The sequence below is a fragment of the Triticum dicoccoides genome, chromosome 6B (assembly GCF_002162155.2).
Source record: "Triticum dicoccoides isolate Atlit2015 ecotype Zavitan chromosome 6B, WEW_v2.0, whole genome shotgun sequence".
In the NCBI taxonomy this organism is placed as follows: Eukaryota; Viridiplantae; Streptophyta; class Magnoliopsida; order Poales; family Poaceae; genus Triticum; species Triticum dicoccoides.
In genome coordinates this window covers 26,665,258-26,676,198 of record NC_041391.1, presented here as the reverse complement: position 1 = coordinate 26,676,198, position 10,941 = coordinate 26,665,258, and the positions used below count along the sequence as shown (strand labels likewise).

The 10,941-nt window shown below is 41.8% G+C and overlaps 1 long non-coding RNA gene across 1 annotated transcript; it reads left to right on the top strand.

Moving 5' to 3' along the window:
* The first annotated feature begins 8,028 nt into the window (after positions 1-8,028).
* On the top strand, positions 8,029-10,620 carry LOC119324538. The gene is made up of 2 exons (XR_005157012.1): positions 8,029-10,003; positions 10,170-10,620. It is a non-coding gene; the product is annotated as an uncharacterized LOC119324538 (long non-coding RNA).
* The last annotated feature ends 321 nt before the right edge of the window (positions 10,621-10,941 follow it).

Below are 10,941 nucleotides of genomic sequence, written 5' to 3'. Positions count from 1 at the left end.
CCATAGTTTTTCTGTGTTGAAAATGCACCATTCAAAGCCACATCATCAATTTTCAACCCTTTTTGACTTCATTTGTTATTTTTCATGCATTTATTGATTATTTTGAGCTATAACACCATAAAATTGAAAAGCATTTCAAACGAACACTGAAAAGGTTAAAAGTTGGCATGGTATCATCATTTCGCCCACATAGCATGTGCAAGAAAGTAGAGAGGGTTACGGAAAAAACTGGATGCACTTCTTGTACAAAACGGACAATCTCTTTCGAAGTATTAGGGTTTCATACGGAAACTCATCTGTTACGAAGGGATTTCATTTCTTTTGAACTTATTTGAATGCCAAAGTTTTTTTGGGTTCAAAATGCACCATTCAAAGCCAATTCATCAATTTTCATCCCTTTCTGACTTCATTTGTTATTTTTCATGCATTTACTGATTATTTTGAGGTATCACACCATAAAATTGAAAATCATTTGAAATGAACTCTGAAAAGGTTGAAAGTTGGCATGGTATCATAATTTCACTCACATAGCATGTGCATAAAAGTAGAGAGGGTTACGGCAAAAACTGGATGCACTTCGTGTACAAAACGGACAATCTCTTTCGAAGTATCAGATTTTCATACGGAAACTTGTCTGTTACAAAGGGATTTCACTTTTTCGAACTTATTTGAACTCCATAGTTTTTCTGTGTTCAAAATGCACCATTCAAAGCCGCATCATCAAGTTTCAACCCTTTCTGACTTCATTTGTTATTTTTCATGCAATTACTGATTATTTTGAGCTATGAGACCATGAAATTGAAAATCATTTGAAATAAACTCTGAAAAGGTTGAAAGTTAGCATGGTATCATCATTTCACCCACATAGCATGTGCAAGAAAGTATAGAGGATTACGGCAAAAACTGGATGCACTTCGTGTACAAAACAGACAATCTCTTTCGAAGTATCTACGTTTCATACGGAAACTTGTCTGTTACAACGGGATTTCATTTTTTGAACTTATTTGAACTCCATAGTTTTCTGTGTTCAAAATGCACCATTAAAAGCCACATCATCAATTTTCAACCCTTTCTGACTTCATTTGTTATTTTTCATGCATTTACTGATTATTTTGAGTTATAAAACCATGGAATTGAAAAGCATTTGTAATGAACTCTGAAAAGGTTGAAAGTTGGCATGGTATTATCAGTTCACTCACTTAGCATGAGCAAGAAAGTAGAGAGGGTTACGACAAAAAGTGGATGCAGTAAGTGTACAAATTGGACAGTCTCTTTCGAAGTTCAAAGCCACATCATCAATTTCAACCCTCTCATGAATAGATAAGTGATCAAATTAATAGAAGTTCATCATGACATTAAAACCAAAGTACATACATAGTTCTGATTGAACAACATATAGATTTCTAGAGCATCTAATTAAACCATACATTGAAATTATGTAAAATATTTCAGTGCAACAACAAATGCGATCATAATCGCAACCAAGGTAATAACGGATCCAACTGCATAATGATACCAAGCCTCGGTATGAATGGCATATTTTCTAATATTTCTAATCTTCAACTGCATTGCATCCATCTTGATCTTGTGGTCATCGACGACATCCGCAACATGCAACTCCAATATCATCTTATCCTCCAGATTTTTTTATTTTTTCCTTGAAGTAATTGTTTTCTTCTTCAACTAAATTTAACCTATCGACAATAGGGTTGGTTGGAATTTCTGGTTCAACCACCTCCTAGATAAATAAAATCTATGTCACGTTGGTCGACATAATTGTCATAAACAATAAATGAACCAAATAGTTATCAAAAGATAATATATACCACATCCGAATCATAGAAAGGACGAGGGCCGACGGGGGCGGATACCAAAACCATCGCACTATGTAATAACAAGGAATAATAAAAGAAAGAAAATTAGACAAGTATCTATCTGAAGTAAGAGTTTTTTTCTTTCAGAAAGAAGATAAGAACAAGAGGCTCACCACGGTGGTGTCCGCGACTAGATCGGCGCGGGCGATCGACGACGGTGAAGAGGGGGACGGGACATGACAGACCGCTAAACCTAGACAAATCTCGGGGAAAATAGAGCTCGGAGGTCGAGTTTCGAGAGGAGAAAGATTAACTAGTGTGGCTCGGACATTTCATCGAACACCTCATGTGCATAGGAGGTGAGCTAGAGCACCCGAATGCCCTCCCCTCGCCGGCCAGAAAAAACAGAGCACTGTGGAGTGCTCTGCTGTAGCGATGGGGTATATATAGACAACTAATTTGTCCCGGTTCATGGTAGAAACCAGGACTAAATCCCAGCATTCTGCCCCGGTTCAAGCCACGAACCAGGACCAATGACTGTGGGCCAGGAGCGAGGACCATTCTGCTGGAACCGGGACAAATGGGTCCACACGAACCGGGGCCAATGCCCACGAGGCCCCTGCCGGCCCCCTGGGCTCACGAACCGGGACGAATTCCCCCATGGGTCCCGGTTCGTACCTGAACCGGGACTAATGGGCTGGTCAGGCCCGAAGCAAAGCCCTGTTTTCTTCTAGTGCTACTAGGTGAAGGGAGGAGAGAAGCACGAGGTGCGCTGGCTAATCCTTCGGCTGGAAGCGATACAACCTGTTATTGTGTATATATCTCGATAATTTTTCATACAGTACATGATACGCACTCTATATATACATAATCTCTTGGCGAAAATAATGGGTATTCAAGTGAATACCCTTGAATTGAACTGGGCCCGCCCCCTGTTATAGCATGCTGAGATATTTCTCGCATACTGCAGGAGCTACTGTTGCGTTGCCTTTGGTGTGTGGGCTCGTTCCTTTTTGGTTTTTGATGTTGATTTTTGACGGTTTTCTTCTGGGTTTGGGTTTCTATACCTGGTTTCCTTTTTTCTTTATTTTTCCAACAGATGCCCATTTTTCTCATACACCTTGTACATTTTGCATATACAGCATGAACATGTTTTATACATAATTGTTTTTCAAATACATGGTTAACACTGTTTTCGTACACATTGTTGTACATTTCTAGTATACATCATGATAGTTTTTATACACATTTAAGTTCTTTAAATACAAGGCTAACATTTTTTCAAATATATGTTTTTGAACATGTTTTTCAATATGTGTTAAAAATTTAAAATATAAAATGATTGTTTTTATATTTGATTTTGGAAAATGTCACAATCTTTTTCTAAAATGCATGAACATCTCTTTTAAAGTGACATGAACGTTTTTTAAAATGTTTTTATATTGTATAAGCATTTTTATTCAAATGTCATGTACATTTTTTTTGAAATGCGGGAACATTTACTAAGCATCACTAAAATTATTCGTTGGATGTTATCAACATTTTTAGAAGTTGCGTTAACATTTTCTTAACACTGTGTTAATATATTTTTAAAGCATGATGAAGTATTTTAGGAAATTTAAGTAACATTTTTTCTGCTTCAGAAATACAAGTAAAAACATAGAAAAGAAAAATGGGCCAGTCATTTAGTGGAGCGTCTCAGCCAAGCGATTGCTGTGAGATAAATGTGTTGACGATTTTGCTATCACGCCCTCAACATCTGCTAAATGGGTAGCTAGAACATAGTTTGCAGCTACTCCCTCTGTAGCGATCTAAAAAAGTCTTATATTTTCTTTATAGAGGGAGTACAAGTGAAGGCCAGTAGGTCACCCCACATACTAAGATGGTTGTTCTAGTGCTCGTTCTGTGGGTTTTTTTCTTTGTTGAAATGATCTACGCTCCTTCATGGCCTCTTCCTGATGGATTTGAATTCGCAGTTTAGAAAATTTTAAAAAAGTATTCACGAGCGAAAGGTTCATGCATTTCGAAAAGGTCATGAATTTTAAAAAAAGTTCAAAATTTTGAGAAAAAAGTTAGTTTTGGTAATTTCACCTCACTATTAGTAAGAGGCCTCAACTGGAAATTAGTTTGACATTTCGCGCCTCACAATTCATGTACTCCCTCTGTAAAGAAACATAAGAGCGTTCAGAACCCTACTTTAATGATCTAAGCGCTTTTATATTTCTTTATGGAGGGAGTAACTTTTATCTTGAAAATTCCGCACCTCGATGGTCTGACTCCCACAAGCTGCACTCTTTTTTCGCGAGATTAAAGTCTACGGAGCAGAGTGAAATCAGCCATGCAATCAAGATCGGACAGCTCTCTGGTCGTTCTGCTACAAGCCTATTTAGCGATTTTTCAACAAATACGTACAATTGATGTTTAATAAAAGAGAGTTACATGCATATGGAATTAGGTTTCTCATTCACCTCACTATTAGTTTGAGACCTCAGCTGAAAATTAGTTTGAAATTTTGCACCTCACCATTTGTGTGACTTTGATCTTAAGTTTTCTTAATCATATTGGCTAGACAAGTAAGAATTTGTTTGGTAATTTAAGAAAATAGAAGTCCTCATTCTATCAATAGAAGTTTGGCATGACATTATCATTGGTTTTGTTATTCTTACCGGAATAATCATGAAGTTAACACACTTCAGAAGAGAAAAATATATAGAATTTCTTCACTCCAATAATGAGATAGCAGCACCGGAACTATGAGATAAGTCATGCTAATAATGTTTGGGTTGCACGCAAAGCTATGCCATTAATAGTGAAATTTCACGCTTTTGACGTCCCCATTACAAACTCTCAACACACATAAAGAATGACATAGCCGTCTTAATTTGTATGCAACTATCTCCTTCTATATATACATCCACATTTTCTCATGAATATCATACCCATGGTCTCAACATGATATCTTGTCAACTCCACTTAGCCATCTGAAATATTGGAGGAAACTAAATACACACATAGGACGTACAACTACACAACAACTTAGGCACCTTGTCTCAGAGGATGAAATATAGGCCCAACCTTCAGCAAGTGAATTAATATATCAGTATTGCAGGCTACAGACAATCTATCAATATACTGGAGGGGTCAAGTGCGGGTAAGGTGGTAGTTTGGTGCTGGTGGCACAAATCTTCGCGCCCTACGATCCTCCCTCGAGGAACTCTACTTCAACGAGACCTGTAAGGCCCTCATCGGGGGAAATGGCCACAAAAAACTTGTAGATGCCCCTCTAGGTAACAAATCGCTTATGCGAGCGGCGGACATCCTATCCTCCTATGACCCGGAAAACATAGTGGATGAAGACTTGAAGTTTGGCAGAATTAGTTTAGAACCTTCTAGAAGATCCCGTCATGGTTGAGCTAGAAATAAGGCTTGAACCGACTATGTTATGATTTTGTCTTTGGTGTCAAGATTGAAAAATGCCTAACTTGTAAGTAATGGATGAGGCTTTCCGGTTCCTATATTGTCTTGTGTATCAAGGCTGTAACCTGCTATGACAAGTAGACCTTTTGTCTCTAGCTCCATTCTAGTAGGAAAAATCAGAAGCTAAAACAAACAACTACTTGGAATCAACTTTTCTAGTGAAGCTGAATTTGGATACGGGTCATTTTCAGCGCAATTGCCCGAAGCAGTGTACTTTTTTTCTTTGCAGGGAAACATCCGATCTATTCCTCTTTAATCATGACAGTACAACGAATATTAGAGATAATAACAATTACATTCAGGTCCATTGACCAGTTAGCGATAATTACACGCGTTGAAGCGAGCCGAAGGTGTGCCGCCATCATTGCCCTTCCCTCACAGGAGCCGGGCAAAACTTGTTATAGTAGACAATTGGGAAGTCATCTTGCGAAGGCCTCATAGAACCAGCGCACTAGAATAGCAGCCGTCGCCGATGATGAGTAGCGTAGATCGGATGGATCCAACCGGAAGACACACGAATATAGACGAACGACGAACAAATCCGAGCAACTCTACCAAAGACAGATCCGTCGAAGACACACCTACATGTGCCCACCGACGATGCTACATGCACCACCAAGACGGGGGCTAGGCAGGAAGACCCTTATTCCCACTTCAGGGAGCCGCCACCGTCTCGGCTTCCTGAGCAGGACACAAGCCGTAACAAATCTCGAAGACACATCTAAAAACGAAGCCCACCCACCGGCAAGGGCCGGGATCCACCGCGCCCCCATGACCCTAAGGCCACTAGAGACGAGGCGGACCGGCGGAAGCACCGGCGGGAGGCAGAGGAACCCTAATTTTTGAGGGAGGAGGCGGCTGCGTAAGGAGCGTGCCCAAGGACAAGGGTTTGCACGTCACACCATGTCTCAGTGTACTTGAGTGGCAAAACTGATTTTGGTGATCCGAAGGCAATTGAAGCTGATACCAATAGTGGTAATCAGATCCAACCTTCAATACCACATCGAGCTTTTCATTCTACCTTCAATGGCGTCTTCATCATCCACGGTGCCTTCTCTTTTCTCCAATGAAGTTTCCAAAAAACTCACCTCAGATCCTTCCCCAGATTCATGCACCTAGCCTTTATGGCTACGACGATGGCAGCCTCCCTGCGCCCGAGAAAGCCATCACGTCAATTGACAAAGAATGCAAGCCGGTGACTGCACTACCTTACTTTATTACTCTCTCAATTTCTAACTATAAGATGTTTTAGGTATTGAAATATGGACTACATACGGATTAAAATGAGTGAATATACACACTAAAAGACGTCTAGCTGCATACGGATCTGAAAAAATAGAGAAAAGCTAAAACATTTTATATTTAGGAACAAAGGGAGTGTATGATATGATGATGGGAGAGGGATATAGAAAATTAATTTAGGGTTAAAGAAGATTCTGGCACATGAAGGTAATTTTCTATGACTAGAGTGGAGAAGATAATTACTCATAATAGCTGTGAGTTTTTTTTTTGTGTGGGTGAATAGTTGATATTTTCTGAATTACCAAAACGATGGCCCGATCATGGGAAAGAGAAGGCTGGAAAAATATGTAGGGGAGAAGAGTTATAGGGCTCCCCACAAAAAAAAATAAGTGTTATTGGGCTCTTAGATATATACCATGGTGGTCATTTTCCGGTGAGTTAAATTTAAGGTTAGATGTTTCTGATTAATATGGGAATTTTTCGGTAATTTCTTTATTTCCCGTATTGTGCTATTAGTACATAATAGAAGATAGATAAGTAAAGACTGACTGTATCTATAGATCTTTGGCACAACATTAACATTCATTTGGTTATTCTTATTGGAAGTACTACATAGTTAACATAGTTGAGAAGAGGGAAAACATAAAACTTATTCACACCAACTGTGAGGTAGCAGCGATACAACTATGAGACTAGTCATGCATATGGAGTTAAGTTCCTCAATTCACCTCACTATTACTGTGATACCTCAACTCAAAAATAGTTTGAAATTTCGTACCTCACAATTCATGTAACTTTTATCTTGAAAATTCCGCATCTGATGGTCCGACTCCCACTGGCTGCTCTTTTTTTCCGCAAGATTAAAGTCGACCGAACAGAGCGATATTAGCCGTACAACCAGGATCAGACAGCTCACTGGTCATTCTGCTATAAGCCTATCTGGCGAACTTTCGCCAAATACGTATGCTTGGCATTGAATAAAATAGAGGTTACATGCATATGGAGTTAGTGTGAGACCTCAGCTGAAAATTAGTTCGAATTTTTGCGCCTCAGCATTTGTGTAACTTTTATCTTAATATTTTTATCATACTGGCTAGACAAGCAAGAAATTGTTTTGTTATTTAAGAAAAAAGAATAAAAGACTTTGTTCTATCAATAGAAGTTTGGCATGACGTTAGCATTGATTTTCTTATTCTTATCAGAACAATTATGCAGTTAACACACTTGAGAGGAGAAAAATATATAGGAACTTCTTCATAACAATGGTGAGATAGCAGCAAGGGAACTATGAGCTAAGTCATCCTAATATTGTTTAGGTGGCATGCAAAGCGTTGCCGTTAATTGTGAAACTTCATGCTTTTGATGTCCCCATTACAAACTCTCAACACTCGTAAAGAATGGGGAAACGCTTATAGCCGGTCGACCGGCTGAGTTTCCGCCGGTCACACCTTTCACTCTGCCTTATCTTATCTCTCCATTACCTTATCTCTCCAGGAACGACCAGAGCCACTCCTTTTTCTCCTCGCCCATGGACGCATCTCGTGTGCGAGCTCCTCTTTTTCCTTTTCTCTTCTTCCCCTCTTCTTCCATGCGCCCCCCACTCCCCGCACTATCGACAGGCTGTGCCGGACGGCCATGGCAGCTCGTCGGCCAATCGTCGCACACAGCACCCACCTCACTTTTTCCACCCTCGGGGGTTCATCAAGCTCCTGCTCCTCCGCCAATCACCAGCACCACACCAGTGCCGACCCCCCTGCTGCTACCACGACGTAGTGCAAGCTTTAGGACAAGCGGTGTTGGAACCGGCAGAGGGCGGTGCTGCAACCGTTGTCATCTAAAGCTGGAATCAAGAGGTGTGGCTCTTGCAAGCCCCAGCCGCAGTGCTGGAACAACGGCTATGTCGTGCTACGACGGGCAGACGAGATGCTGGAACCGGCCTTGGCAGGAGCTACAATCAGCGGCCTTTTTTGCTACAACCGTTCTTTTGTTTTGCTGGAATTAGCGACTTTTTTTGCTAGGATATGTAATTTGAGATGTTTTTTGCTGGAACTATCTCTAATTTTTGCTACCACCGTCCATGATTTTTGCTACCACTGGCCTTTTCGATTTTTGCTACCGCCTGTCTGTGATTTTGCTGCTGAAACCCAGTTTCAATTTTTTGCTACCACCGTCTGTGTTTTTTGCTGCCACCGTCTTTGATTTTTGCCACCATCCCATCTTTTGATTTTTTGCCGGATCCATGTTATTGCTGGAACCAGAGAATTTGTTTGCTGGAACCAACAATTTATTATGTTGCAACCAGCTTCCAGAGCCCAACGGCCAGTGGAACCGCTGGGGCATATTTGTTTTGACGGGCCTCCGCTGCATCTGGCGAGACGGGGAGCAGCCACGGCGAGGCGGTGAGTGGCGATGGGAACGTCTAGTCGGTGTTGCTATGGCAAGCTAGGCGCCGAGTTCTACAGGGGTCGTGCATTGGTTTGTGGAGAAAGATGATGCGTATCGGGGATAGAGGATAAAGTTTAAATGGTTGACAATATGCTAATCCTATGGTGCAGAGTGGACCGGCCGAAACTGGCCGAAAGTTTTGGCCGGTGCGCCGGCGCCTAGTACTCGCCTAAAGAATGACATACCCGTCTTAATTGGTATGCAACTATTTCCTTCTATATATACGTCCACTTTTCTCATGAATATCATATCCATGGTCTCAACATGATATCTTGTCAACTTCACTTAGCCACTTGAGGTATTGGAGGAAACTAAGTACACACATAGGATGTAAAAGAGCACACCAACTTAGGCACGTTGTCTCAGAGGATGAAATATAGGCCCACAAGAGTCGTCTTCAGCAAGGGAATACATCAGTATTGCAAGCTACAGAAAATATATCAAGATATTGGGAGTGGTCAAGTGTGTGTATGGTGGTAGTCTGGTGCTGGTGGCACAAATCTTCACGCGCTACGATCCTCCATTAGTCGAGCTCTCCTTCGATAAGAGCTATGAGACCCTCGCCGGGGGAATAGCCACAAAAAGATCGTACACGTGCCTCTAGGTAAGGAGTAGTTCATGTGAGCGGTGGACATCCTATCCTCCTATGACCCTGAAATCATAGTAGATGAAGACCTGAAGCTTGTCGGAATTAGTTTAGAACCTTCTAGAAGATCCTGTCATGGTCGAGTTAGATACAAGGCTTAAACCGATTATGTTATGATTTTATCTTGTGTATCAAGGTTTAACCTGCCTAATTTATAAGCCACTTATGATGCTTTTCCATCCCAATATTGTATTGTGTATCAAGGCTGTAAGAGCATCTCCAGCCGTTGGCACCCCCAGGAGGCATAAAAATCGCCGTCTGGGGGCGAGCCGGCGGCATAATCAGCTCTGGGGGTGGTTGGGCACCCAGCCGTCACCTCCAGGCACCGATGTAGTTGTTGATGCACCTGTGGGTCTCGGATCTCCTGACGCATACTGAGGTAGGCAGTCCAGCTTGCTGGTAGCTGGTGATTAAGTTGGGCAAGAGGACCCTGCATGTAGTATGGTTCGGTGTCAAATACTTGCTCTACCTGCTCGCTCTCAATGCTCATATTGTGCAAGATGACACAACAAGTCATGATCTCCCACATTTGATCTTTCGACCAGGTCTGAGCAAGATACCGGACAACAGCAAATCAAGATTGGAGCACACCAAATGCTCGCTCGACATCCTTTGTGCATGACTCCTGAGCCTTGGCAAAGTGGGACTTCTTGCCTCCTGGCACAACGTTTGAGATAGTCTTCACAAATGTCGACCATCTCGGATAGATGCCATCAGCTAGGTAGTACCCCTTGTTGTAGTGCCGCCCGTTGACCTTGAAGTTCACCGGAGGAGAATGACCTTCAACAAGCTTGGCAAAGACAGGGGAGCACTGCAGGACGTTGATGTCATTGTGAGTTCCTAGCATCCCAAAGAAATAGTGCCAAATCCAGAGATCCTGTATGGCCACTGCCTCAAATACCACATTGCAACTGCCTTTGGCGCCTTTGTACAACCCCTGCTAAGCAAATGAACAGTTCTTCCATTTTTAATGCATGCAGTCGATGCTTTCAAGCATCCCAGGAAATCCTCTTGCTGCATTCTGTCCTAGGATCCGATCAGTGTCTTCAGCATTGGATGGCCGCAAGTATTACGGTCCAAACACTGCCACCACTGCCCTGCATAACTTATAAAAACACTCAATGGCCGTGGACTCGGCCATGCGCCCATAGTCGTAGAGTGAATCACCGGGAGCTCCGTATGCAAGCATCCTCATAGCTGTCGTGCACTTCTGGATTAATGTGAATCCAAGTGTGCCAGTGCAATCCTTCTTGCACTTGAAGTAGCTATCGAACTCCCAGATGGAATTCACAATCCTGAGGAAAAGCTTTCGGTTCA